The sequence below is a fragment of the Mesoplodon densirostris genome, chromosome 7, assembly GCF_025265405.1.
Source record: "Mesoplodon densirostris isolate mMesDen1 chromosome 7, mMesDen1 primary haplotype, whole genome shotgun sequence".
NCBI classification, from domain to species: domain Eukaryota; kingdom Metazoa; phylum Chordata; class Mammalia; order Artiodactyla; family Ziphiidae; genus Mesoplodon; species Mesoplodon densirostris.
This window is the reverse complement of record NC_082667.1, coordinates 74,586,411-74,599,923: the sequence shown is the minus strand read 5'-3', so window position 1 is coordinate 74,599,923 and position 13,513 is coordinate 74,586,411. Positions and strand designations below refer to the sequence as shown.

General features: G+C 47.3%; 1 protein-coding gene and 1 non-coding gene across 2 annotated transcripts in view; one reads left to right on the top strand and one right to left on the bottom strand.

Annotated features, from left to right (window-relative positions):
* Positions 1 to 13,513, bottom strand: part of NAV2 (neuron navigator 2) — a 769,310-nt gene that overhangs the window by 507,518 nt on the left and 248,279 nt on the right. The gene's annotated exons all lie outside the window — the stretch shown is intronic.
* LOC132494513 (small nucleolar RNA SNORA1) lies at positions 5,754 to 5,887 on the top strand. Its single transcript, XR_009533091.1, has one exon. It is a non-coding gene; the product is annotated as a small nucleolar RNA SNORA1 (small nucleolar RNA).

The following is a 13,513-nucleotide window of genomic DNA, read 5'->3' as shown; positions in this document are numbered from 1 at the left end:
GGGCAACTTGGCTCACAGAGGGGAAGTCACCTGTGGGAACTCACCTGGCCACTGCACAGAGTGAAGCCAGGGTTGGAAACCAGGAGGAAGGGGGAACTTTGGGTGACATTCCTGCAGGCAGCCTGGCGATGTGGGAAGCAGGTGTGGAATCTGGGGACAGCTGTGTGTGGCCACTTACTAACTGCCTGGTGAGCTTGTCAAGTTACCAAAACATTCCATGCCTCAGTCTCTGCGTCTGTGGACTGGGAATGATCATGCCTATCTAGTGGGTCTGCTGTAAAGACCACATGCTGTAACACGCTGCATATAAAGCATTCGACATAGTGCTTAGTGCATGGTAAATGCCCAGTAAATGCCAGTTATTATTAAAGATGCTGTTGAGATGTTCTCGAAGAAGCACTGAGGGTTGGAAGAAACTCATCGTCTGAGCACGGCAGAATTTTTGTGATAGTGGAAGCTGTGGAAGTTTCAGCAGAGTGTCTGTCTGCCTCTGTCCCTGGGGAAGGGGGCAAACCAACCCAGAGGGCTGGCTCCGCTCTGAGGCCACTGCCCTGGTGTCCAGGGCAGCGGGAAGCTGGCCAAGCTCCCAGACAGCCTGTCTCGGGCCTGGAGCACAGAGCCGTTGCCTCACCAGCTTGTAATGAGCTGCGTCTCCATCCTGATTAGGGGAACAATCCTCACTCAGAGAGACTCAGGGGAAGGAAGTGACAGCGTCGTGGGGACAGGGCATAACCTCGTCTCCCAAGGAGGGGCTGGCTTCTGGGGAGCTGGTGACTTGGAGGTCACAGCCCAAGATGGTGCCCATCCCCCTGGAGGAGGCTGAGCAGACCCCACTGGGGCAGGTCTGGGTCAGAGCAGGAGACGAGCTGAGCCAGCTCAGCCCTCTGTCTGCAAGCCTGGGAGGCAGCTGCTCATGGGCTCTGGTTTGCCAAGAGGGGCAAGCAAGGAAACCAACATTCTCTGGGCACATTCTGGGCACCAGGCTGGATGCCAGCCCTATGACATCATCACTGTCATCAACATTGTCCTATTAAATCAAATGTTAGAGCACCATCTTTTCCAAAACTGTAGATTGCAGCCCGTTACTGGGTTATGAAAACAGTTTAGTGGGTGACAAATAGCATTTTCTAAATAACGTGATAAAAAATACAGAAAATTTCAGAGTGCCTTGCGCAGAGCAAGGATTAGTATCGTACTGTGGAACTTTCATTTCTTGAACGTGTCTGCAAGTGTTTGGGAGCTGGATTGTAATGGGGATGGAAATCGTGCTCTTTCTTAAAGCTGTTGTAGGGACTGAATGAGTTAATGTTTTAAGTGCTTAGTGCAATGTAGCAGAGGCTGCCAGAACCCACCCAAGTCCCCTTGGAGATAGTTCAGGCCCCCTGTACGTGCCTTCCTGGATGTCTCTGTCTCTGTCTCTGTCTCTGTCTCTCTCTCTCTGGTCGTGGAAACATGCTTAGTTCAAGTTCAGGGCAGGTAAAAGCATGGCAGAATTAATGTCCCAGGATCAACCCTCAGCCTAGGAGGACTGGGAGATGGTGGATAAACACCGCATCTTCCTCACCTTCCCCCACGACCAGTGCAACAATTCTGAGGCATGTCCCCCACGATGTCTCTGAGCCCCAGATGCCCACAGAACAACTCCCTTCCCCGTCTCCCTTCCTCTCTCTCTCTCCGCTTCCTGGGATCCCCTCCCAAGTAAACTTCTTGCACCTATATCCTTGTCTTGGTGCCTCATCTTATTTTGCATGAACTCAATCTAAGATAAGCAGATTCTGGCAAAAAGTAAGTGCTTCATCATGTTCATCTAGAGATAGGATCTGTTCAAATGCTTCACATGTATCATCTTACTTAATCTTCACCCCAGCCCTATAAGGTAGGAACTGTGATAGTCCCCATTTTCCAGATAAGAAAACTGAGGCTTAGAAGAGTTAAGAACATTGTTCAAGGTCACATACATAGAAAGGAGAGAGCTCCATTCTGAATCCATGTGTGTTACTAAAGCCCCGTTCTCACCCTCTGCTCTCCGTTTAATCCACACAACCACCCTGCCAGTTAGCTACTGTCGTTACTCCCATTTTACAGATGTGGAGATGGAAAGTTCAGGGAGGTAAAGCATTCAATTCCCACACTATTCACTGCCAGGCTGGGACCCCTGGCCCTGTGCTTCCCATGACATCAGGCTGCCTCCCAGTGCCCTGGAAAGGGTAAGCATGGAGAAAAAAAAAATCCCCGCAGTGGAAACTGGCAGCTCTTCACCAAACCTGTGGTACAGGAGAGAGGTAAGATGTGGATAAAAAGAAGGGACAATTCCAGCAGGCTTACTGGGATTTCCAGATGGAAGTGTGTTCCAATGCTTGTGCCTCAACTTCTCAGCCTGTTAACGGGGCTGATGAGCTGACATTAAATCCCTCTACTCACTGCTGGCTTCAACTTTTATCTTCCCATCCTTATCTCCAGCAGCCCCACCATTTCCACCCAAATCCCGTGAGTTGTATGTGCCTAAGATCTGAGCTCCATCTGAGCGGCTCACGGTGATTACTCACTGCCCATCTGCTGCATGCCAGGCAGCGTGCTGACCACAGTGCCTCAGTTTCCTCATCTGGTATATTGGGATCATCTTAGTCTCTTCTTCATGGGTTGTTATGAGGATTAACTGAGCTACTTGTGCAAAGCACATATCTGACCAAGGACTCTCAACTCCACGTTAAAAAACCAAACAATCCAATTAGAAAATGAACAAGTGATGTGAAGAGCCATTTTACCAAAGAGGATATTCAGTTGGCAAATAGGCATGTGAAAAGATGCTCAACATCACTCACTCCTGGGGAAATGCAAGTAAGACCATGGTGAGATGTCACACCATACCTATCAGAAGAGCTAAGATTTTTTAAAAAATAGCGACAACGCCAAATGCTGGCAAAGATGTGGAGAAATGGAATCACCCATGCATGACTGATGGGAATGTAAAATGGTACAAGCCGCTCTGCAAAACAATTGACTCTTCCTTAAAAAATCAAACATATACTTACCATACGACCCAACAATTACACTCCTGGGCATTTATCTCAGAGAAATGAATTCCTATATTCACATAAAAACCTATACATGAATGCTTGTAGCAGTTTTATTTGTAATAGCCCCAAACTACAAACAACCCAGATGTCCTTCGATGGCTAGACCATGGTACATCCACACCATGGAATATTACTCAGCAACAACAAAGGAATGAACTACTGATGCATAAAACAACTTGGATGGATTATGCTGAGTGAAAAAAGTCAATCTTACAAGGTCACATACTGTGTCATTCCATTCAGATAACATTGTTGAAATGATAAAAGTATGCAGATTGAAAGCACAATAATGGTTGCCAGGAGTTAAGCATGGCGGACGAGAGAAGGGTGGCTGGCAAAAAGTAAGCCACCCTCACTGGCTTACTGGTAGGAGGGAGAAGGGTGGCTCTATAAAGAACTAGCATAAGGGAGATTTTTGTGGAGATAGAATAGATCTGTGTCTTGATTGTGGTGGTGGTTACACAAATCTACACAAGTGGACACAGAACTGTACTCACACACCATCATGCCATTGTCAGTTTCCTGTTTTGATACTGTACTATAATCGTGTAAGATTTAACCACTGGAGAAAACTGGATGCCCTCACAAAGGATCTCTCCACACTATTTTGCAATTTCCTGCAAATCTATAATTATTTCTAAAATTAAAAAAAAATGTTTTAACTGAGCTTGTAAAGAGTTTAGATCAGTGCCTAAGTGAACACTTAATATTAGCTCTCATTATAATTATTTCATTTTTGTTATTACTTCATCTTATTTAATGTTCACAATAAGCTTATGAAAAAAGGGTTTTTTACCTCCATTCTACAGACTGGAATACTAAGACTCAGACACATTAGGTAACTTGTCTAAATTTACATATCCATAAAGACCTAGGAATTGAAGTTAAAATCCATGGACTTCTCACATATATGTGAATACCCAGTAAAATAAAAATCTTTGCCCCCACTGAGTTTATAACATAGTAACGGAAGTAAGAGATATAACTTAAACCCAAGCAGAATACCATACATGCTGTATAAGTTCTATGGAAGGATGGGAGAAGGAAAAGTTAAAAATTCCAACTGGGGAGATTTAGGAAGGCTTCCTAGAAGAGGTGGCATTTGGGATTGTTTTGAAGAATGAGTAGGAGCTCAGTAGGTATAAAAGGGGGTAGTGGTGCAGGAAAGGACATTCCAGGTAGAGAGAACCTGATGCCTAAGGGGTGGGAGAGCTTGGAGAACAGTGACAAGCTCAAGGTGGCTGAAGCAGCTGGCATGGGACCAGAGGCAGAGGCAGAAGGAAGGAAAAGCAAAGGGCAGTCGGTGAGAATAGGGTGGGCATTGGGCTTGTTCTCCCAGCTTTTGCTCCCTGTGGCCTGCAAATTGGAGTCTGCCATGGAAGCCTAAAGGCCAATGTCTAGAGTGCACGTGCTGTGAAAACAGTGCACGACATGGCACCAGGCTTCTATAGATGCTGAAAAAGCCGGGTAGAGCTCTGCAGTGGGTTCTGGGGTCCCAGGAAACAAGGAGACCTTCTGTTTCAGGACCTCAAGGTGACATTTTCCAGGGTCCTCCCAAGACCAGCCCTAGTGGATCCTAAAGGCAAACCCCTGCCCCTTGTGGGCTTTGGAATTTTATCTTTCAATAATAAGTCATGAGCCCTAGCACACCTGTACTTAGTAATCTTCCCACCCCATCAATGACCTCTGTGCAGTCAGGATCCAGGTCTTTCTGGGTCACTGTTGAATGCAGCTTGGAGTTGACCACGTAGAGGTTCCATATTCAATTCCATTCGATCAATCCAATATCTATTTATTGGGTGCCAGCTAAAAAAAGACCCTGTGCTAGGATCGGAGGTGAAAGAACAAGACGCAGTCCCATAGTGAAGAGACAACCATAGGGCACCTCACACAGGGCAATGGCAGTGCTGACCATCTAGAGGCAAAGGGATGAGAAGCTACCCTGGACTGTGATTGGTGGAGATGGTCACATCTGAATGAATTATCTTTAAAAAATATGTTCCTAAAGCCATTGTGGAAAACAATATGAAGGTTCCTCAAAAAATGGAAACTACCATGTGATCCAGCAATCCCACTCCTGGGTATATATCCAAAGAAAACAAAAACACGAATTCAGAAAGATACATGAACCTCAATGTTCATAGCAGCTTTATTTACAATAGCCAAGATATGGAAGAAAACTAAGTGTCCATCAACAGATAAATGGATAAAGAAGATGTGGTATATACATACAATGGAATACTACTCAGCCATGAAAAAGCATGAAATTTTGCCATTTGCAACCAATGGATGGACTTGGAAGGTATTATGCTAAGTGAAATAAGTCAGACAGAGGAAAACAAATACTGTATGCTATCACTTATCTAAAAAATACAACAAACTAGTGACTATAACAAAAAAGGAACAGACTCACAGATGTAGAGAACAGTGATTACCAGTGGGGAGAGAGAAGGGAGAAGGGGAAAGATAGGGGTAGGAGATAAGAGGTACAAATACTATGCATAAAATAAATAAGCTACAAGGAAATATCGTACAACACAAGGAATATAGCTGATATTTTATAATGACTATAAATGGAGTATAACCTTCCAAAATTATGAAGTACTAAGTTGTACACCTGAATCTTATATAATATTGTAAATCACCTATACCTCAATAAAAAAAATGTGGAGGTAAAGCCGCATTCTTAACAAGAAGGGCACTGTTGGTCATATTGTCCAGAAATTGTTAATGGGACTAAATTGAGACACAAGTTCTGCTTACATCACAGTAAATTTACTGAAATGGTGATAATGAGACTGTTAACCTTTTTGCTAAGGTCGTGAGTGAAAACTGGATGTACCACAACTGCAATAGGAGAAAGGGGTTAAGGAATAATGCATTTTAGATCATTAGCCAAAATGGCAATGTACTTCTTGCAGTTCAACTGCTAGAGCCCCAGAGTGAATTATTTGAAAAACGAGATCCCAAAGGTTCTATGTGGGATACTTTTTGAAGTACGTCATCAGTACGTCCTTATTCAAGTGGAGATAAAAGAAACCCAACTAAGAAAATTGCGACCAGGCTGACTGACAGAACAACTGTGGATGAAATATGGGATCTTTAAAAATGCCTATCTTGGGCTTCCCTGGTGGCGCAGTGGTTGAGAGTCCGCCTGCCGATGCAGGGGACACGGGTTCGTGCCCCGGTCCGGGAAGATCCCACATGCCGTGGAACGGCTGGGTCCGTGAGCCATGGCCGCTGAGCCTGCGCGTCCGGAGCCTGTGCTCCACAACGGGAGAGGCCACAAGAGTGAGAGGCCCGCATACTGGAAAAAAAAAAAAAAATGCCTATCTTGAAGATAAGTTTGACTCAAGTTTTGGAGGAACTAAGGTAACTTTGATAGGCAGTGGAATGAATCACAGTGTGTGAAATTCCTTAACTAAAAATTTATTGGCTTAAAAAAAATGCGGAGGTGGTACTTGATTGTCTGTGGGTCTTTGCAGTCAGGATTTTTGTTCAAATAACTTCCTCACCTCTCCGTGTCCATTTTGGTTTGCCTTTCCCAGACTGTCCCTGAGGCCTGGCGCAGCTGATGATTTTGGAAAATGGATTTTGAGCTGTAAAGGATAGCTATTCCAGATGTATACTCAGGTTTCAGAAAGAAGAATTAGATTAAAAAGAGCAGCTGAGGAAAGAAATTAACACAAGATCGTAAATCAACTCTACTTCAATAAAATTAAAAAAAAAAAGTGCAGCTGAGAGACCTCAGCAATCTTCTGGGACAATCGCTTTCAACCTGGTGTTTTTGGAGCCTAAGAGTTCTGCAGAGGTGCCCTGGGGGGAGGGGGTGCTGGGAGACAGCCCTGTGGAAAGGGGATGCTGAGGGCCTGGTCTCGGGGTCTCCACCTGCATCAACCAGAAGAGGTCAACATAACCTTTCTTACACATTGCAGTTCCAAATACGTTGGAAAAAAACACCGTGTAGAGGTTTAAAACCTCCAAAGCTAGTCCATCACGATCATCTCATCATATTTTACAACAGCTGATTTTGAGTGTTTTGCATGTGTCAGACACTGTTAAAAGGGCTTTATGTGCATTATCTCATTTAATCCTCATAGCACCTTTAAGAGGTAGGTACCATTATTATTAGCCCCTTAACATAGGAGAAAACTTAGGCCCAGAGCTTAAGTAATTTGACCAAAGCACAGATACCGTAAGAGATGGAGCCTGGCTTTGAACCCATGCAGCTGCCTCTTGAGCCTGCACACTTTTCCACCACGAGGTGTTGGAAGCTGAGGCCCAGGGAGAGGCAGGGACTTGCCCCAGACCTCACAGTGGGCTCAGGGCAGACCATTCCCCCTCAGGGCCTTCTTCCTCCTTCCCTCCCTCCCTCTCCATCCTGCAGTATACTTCCTAGAACCGACTCACAAGTGGCTTTAAATAGACCATCCCTTGGTTACCAAGCCTCTGTGCTCTCACGAGGGGAGCCTCTGAAGGAGATGGAGCTGTGATAACAGATCTGCTTTGGGGCCCCCTGTTCTGCATGGGCCTGGGGCACTCTCCTGGCCTGTGGCCTCATTTCCCACCCTCTGCTCTAGATGCAGTTGAGGACCTCGGGCACAGCATCCCAGGCCCTTCACAGTCTGCACTCTGTCTGTCTGTCCTGTCTCACCTCTGTTTGCTCCCCTACACACATCTTTGCTACTGCAGCTATGTCTACACCTTATTCTTTTGTCCATGCTGTTCCCTCTGCTGGGAATACCCTTCCTGCCTCGTTGGCCTGGCATTTTCCTCCTCACATGTGTCCTCTAGGGTCCTGACCTCCCCCACAAGGCAGAATCACTCACTCTCTCCCAGCACCCTCCCTGTCACAGCACACACCCCTGTGCTAGAACCATTGATTTCACTTCCCTGATTCAAAGATATGCAGGTGGCCCCATTTCCCCTTGACTAAAATCAGGGTAGTTCTTACAATCCGTGCTTCTGAGTCAGAGTCCTTCTTGCCTCCTGGAACCCTGTTATTGAATGGATACTGTTTTGTAATTGATGTCATCTTAGGATCCAGGAAATACAGGACTTATGGCTCCCTCTGGGCTGAGTTCACCTGGGTTGGAGGCCATGACCCAGGAGTCTCAGGACTGCCAGCAGCCAACACAGGGAGGTGCAGAGGAGGGGCTGGGTGGTGGCGGTCACGGTGTTCATGGACTGGAAGGCCCCCTTTGTGCCCAGGTCATCATAGGAGGCCTGCGGGGCTGTAGGCTCCAGGGCACCCTGGAGGCCCAGGAGAGCCTCCTGCCGTTTTTACCCACTACCCAAGTTCACGCAGCTACCTCGTGGCCTATGCCCCGGAGAGAAACACGGGCGAGAACAGCAGATTTCATTTCCCCCTCTGTTAGTTTTCTGCCATAACAAACTACTACCACTCACTGGGTGGCTTAAGCAACAGAAATTAATTTCCTCACAATTCTAGAAGCTAGAAGTCCAAGATCAAGGTGTCAGTAGGGTTCGTTTATTCTGAGGCCTCTCTCCTCAGCTTGCAGATGACCATCTTCTCCCTGTGCCTTCACATGCTCTTCCCTCTCTGTGTGTATCTGTGACCTAATTTCCTCTTTTTATAAGGACGTCAGAGTCATATTAGATTAGGACCCTTTCACCAGCTTTACTGAGCACCTACTATATGCTTGGCACTGCTCTAAGAGCTAGGGATTCAGACAAAGATAGTGATATTGTCAGCCAGATGCCAGATTCAAGGGCACCCTAGCTGTATTTAATTCTTTATGGACTCCATTTTAGTATATTTCCCTTTCTGTAGCAAATATTGCTAACTGTCCCTAAAATTCATGCTTTTCCTTCTATGGTATATTCCTTCCATGTGGAGGAATTTCCCAGAAAGCAACAACAGCTCCCAGCTCCATTTATATCTAGGTGTGGCCATGTGACCTCATTGATGAAATGTAAGAGGTGATGAGAGCCATTTCCAGGCTGAGGCTTTTATGAAGATGGTGAGCCTTCTCCACAATCTTTTGTACCTTCCTTTAACTAGATGCAGGATGGTGAAGCCATAGGATGGAAGGAGCCTAGGTTCCTGAATAACTGGATGGAGGAGAGCCACCCACTGACCAGAAATGTCAACCTCAGACTATTATGTGAACAAGAAGTACATTTCTATTGTGTTGAGCCTTTATACATTTGGGGGTCTTTTTGTTATAGAAGATTACATTACCCTAACTAACACAATTTTTACGTGAAGTCAGTCTCATTGCTGCACTGGTCCAGACATGTCTTTGTAGATCTGTTGCCTACTGTCAAAAGAGTCTTGGATGTAGGGACCCAAAGGAAATGCTTATCAGCCAGGAATCAGCCTTTCCTCTAAGCCAGATGCCCTTTAACTCAGATTTTGAGAGTTTTCTATGAGAAGGGCTTAAAAACCCTGGTAAAACAAGCTTTCAAAATTTGAGAGGAAACTGTAAAGCTTCCCTGAGAAATTCCCAAGCACCATATTCCTTTACCTGGGAAGTCGACCTGGGTACAGGACAATTTGTTAAGCAGCGAGAAACCCTTTGCCTGGGTTCTAGTCACTGGGGCTGTGGCTCAGTGAGGGAGCCAGCAGAATAAGGACCACCTGGTAAAGAGAAATTAGCAAGTAATAGAAGCCCAGCCCCCTGGTTGGGTTAACAGCATGAGTCAGAGTGCTACAGAAATAGAGAAATCCCATTCATAAATTTTTCCTCACCCCAGCTTAAGAGCTTTCAAAGTCATAAAGTCGACATAAAGCCAGAAGACCTACAATTGTCCAATTAGAGGTTTTATCCAGGAAAACACACATTTTCAAAGTCACTGGTTGGTCCCCGTGCCAGGAGTGTAGCTGAGCTGATTTGGCGTGCTGCGCCTCTGGGTTTTATGGAACTTTCCACTTCAGTGAGACAGGACAGAAGACCTCTCTGAGCCTTTTACCCCCAGGGTGTGGTCCACGAGGGGCCTAGAGACACCCAAAGCTACTCCTTCCTGTGACAGCTCAGGAGAAACGAGCATCTACCTAAGCCAGCTCATCTGGGAAGGGGTGGCAACTAAGCGCTTACTATCTCCTATTCTTGAGGCTTCTAAATACATAGCGCACATGATTACATTCAATCTTTATTACTCCCCTGCAAGGAAGGCTCTATTTTCCTCCATATTCCAGATGAGGAAAGTGAGGCCGATATCTGAATGCAGGTCCAGTGATTCTAAAATACTTCATCCTCTACCTTCTGTTACCACTCATGATCCCAGGGCCCTTACTCTGTCTCTTTCAGGTGAAAAGCATGACCAGTGAGGGGAACCAGCCCTGGACAGAGCTCCCAACATTTGCCAGGCATTGTGCTGGCGTTTTGCTTAGATTATCATGATAAATCCTCATAACAGTCCTGCAAGATAAGGATTGTTATACCCATTTTACAGCTGAGGCAACTGAGGCTCAGAGATGTGTGGTACATACTTGCCCGAGGCCATGCAGTTAGAAAATGGTGGTGAGTCTGCCTGAGCGAAGTCCCTGCTCAGAAGCCTTATCCCAGACCCTGACCTCACCCCGCTATGCATCATAAGACTTTTATTCTGGGGAGGGATTTCTTTTTTGTCAAATTCCACCTCTACTTGTGCACATTTAATTGGTAACTTCTCTGACAGTCTTGGATGTTGAGTCTTCCACAGCCACATCTACTTTTAGGCCACTTACTAGCTGAGTAACCTTGAGGATGTCCCTAAACCTCTCAAAGGGGACACAGTTTCTGCTCTCATGGGACTTACCATCTAGACCAGGTGTTGATGAACTTTTCCAGTAAAGAGCCAGAGCTTAAATACATTAGGCTTTGGGGTCCATCTACTCCCTGCATGGCAACTGCTCAGTTCCGCCACTGCAGTGTGAAAGCAGCTGAAGATATAAGCGGATGCATATGACCAGATCTGGCCCATGGGCCTAAGTGTGCAGACGCCCTGATCGAGATGGTCAAACGATTCCACAAGTGTTAGATTCTCATTGGGTAAGTGCTACAAAGGAGATGGACCACCCTTCCCTGAGAGTTTATTCCCCCAGGAACTGGTCCCAAGGGGGTTGGCAGCTTGGACAAGGCCACTCCGTGAGTCAGAGCCAGGCTAGGACCAGGGTCCAGGTCTCCTGTTCTCCCCTCGGGGCTCCCCCCAGCACATGCTGCCTCCCTGCCCATCAGGAAACCTCCTCCAGGAACTGAGGCTGGTCCTGCAGCCCTGTTAGAGGCGCGGGGACAGTAGGCAGCCCTCAGAGAGCAGCCCGGGGCTTCTGCAAGCGCCTGGCTTAAACTCTGCCAGGGGCCAAGAGGCTTCCCCTAGCAAATCACTGGCTCATTTCTCTCCAGCAGAGCCTGGCTCTCGCAACACCTTCTGGAAAGCCGTCACGGCAGCTGCAGCAGCACGCGTGGCGTTAATTTATTAAAATCCCAGTTTGTAAAAGCCGAGCTTGCAGGCAGAACTGGAGGAAGCAGAGGCACGCGGCACCGGACACGGCGTGAGCTGCTATTTTCTTCTCCCACAGCCACAAAAGGAAATGTTGGCGAGGTCCTGGGAGAAGGGGTGGTTGGTGGGGAGAGGACGCTGCTGGATTTGATAGCGTGAATACGAGTCATTTGTCTTATTGTAAAAGAGATGCGTGTTTGGACGCCGAAAATACTCTGGATCCTTTCCTTCCTCCCCTCGCAGGCATGAAAAGCTGGGAGCAAAACAAAATGCTGCTGATTTTGAGGCTATTTTGGGTGCCTGCCGCTGATTGTCTGCTTCCGAGCCCCTCGGCACACGCCACCTTCTCAGAGAATGGTTTGATCAAATTGAAATGGGGACTGAATGAGCATCTTGCTGCTGCCGCCGCCTGCCATCAGAGCAGAAAGCACTCCCCAGAGGCCGGGTCTGGCCCACGTCCCTGAATTCTTCTCTCTCTCCCCGATGCCCACCCACTGCACACCTCCTGCCCGCGCCGTGCTCGCTGGCGCCTGAACTCGGCTGCCCACCCCGTGCCAGGAAGCTATTTACCGAAGGAAATAACTCCGATAAAGGGCTAAAATTAGCCAGCAATGATGGAAAACATTTTGTCGAGCGATCTGTTGACAAGAGGGGAAATAGAGCTGTGAAAAAGATAGGGGGTGAAGGACACGGAGGGACAAGGGGGCTGACTGTGACAGGTGGGGGAACCCAGAATTATCTGGGACAGAGCCAGAGGCCAGGATGGCCTCATGGACGGCGAGGCCCAAGTGGCCAACCTTCCCTCTCACTCAGGGGCCCCCATCCTGCGCTATGGCACCTGGCCTCAAGGCAGTGAAGGAGGCAGAACCAGCAAGTTTCTTCCCAGAGGATGGATATCTGAGGTTGGGTATCAGAAGCGCAGCCCCATGAAGGAAGCAAGCAGAGGGCAGGGTGGAGGCTAACCAGAACCTGGCTTTTGGAGTTCAAGTCTCAGCTCTGCCAGTTACTAACCGTGACCTTGGACAAGCCACTTAACATCTCTGAGCCTCACGTGATATCCTCACGTGATAAATAAGTATAATGTTAGACCCACATCACAGGGTTGTGGCGATAATACACGCATACTATTTACCAAAGCAGCATTATTCAGGGCATTCAGCCTTCTGCAAACATGGATGGAGGGCATTCTGTGCGCCAGGTGCTGTCCTGGGAACTGGGGAATGCCTTGATGAGTTAGACAAAGCCCTGCTCTAAAATACTTTAATTCCACAGAGAACACCGCAGGGAAGGAAGAGCTCTTCTTAGAAAAATAGAACCAGCACTGTTTGTCCTGAAGCAACTGAATTGAAAGTCCCCAGAATGCCTTTGCTGAGCCACAGAGACATTGATCCCACCTGACTGCATGTCTACTGCTGGCTACATACTGGAGAGGGAGGGATTTGAGCTCAGTCTGCCTTTTGGAAATACACAGCCTGGTGGGGAAAACAAGTAGGTAAACAGGTATCTGCCATTCAGCACGAAAAGGACCATAACAGAGTTAGGTTTAAGAGGGAACCGTGAATGCTCCCTGGAGAGAGGGGGAACAACCTCATGAAGGAAGTGACAGAGGCGGGTCTTAAAGGATGTGTAGGAGCTGACCAGGCAGACAGGGAGGAGAGGAAGGCATTCCCACAAGAAAGAACGAACAACATGATGTTTGTGAGAAAAATGTCCATAGTTGGGAATGGCTGGTGTGCAAGGTGCAGGGACTGGTGATACCCAACCTATTTAATAATTGGTATGGCAGGGACCAAACAGTTAACATGTGCTGGCCATGGCGCTGGAGAACAGGGTTCCAGAGCCCCTCTGTGAGCCGGGCCCTTCCTGTTAGTTGCTGGACTATTGGAAGGCCAGGGGTGTGTGGCAGGGGCTGGACGGTTGGAGGATGTTAGGCGGGGGACACAGAGAGGGCTCGGGGCAGTGGATAGTCACCAACTGGTTTAGAGGTATGG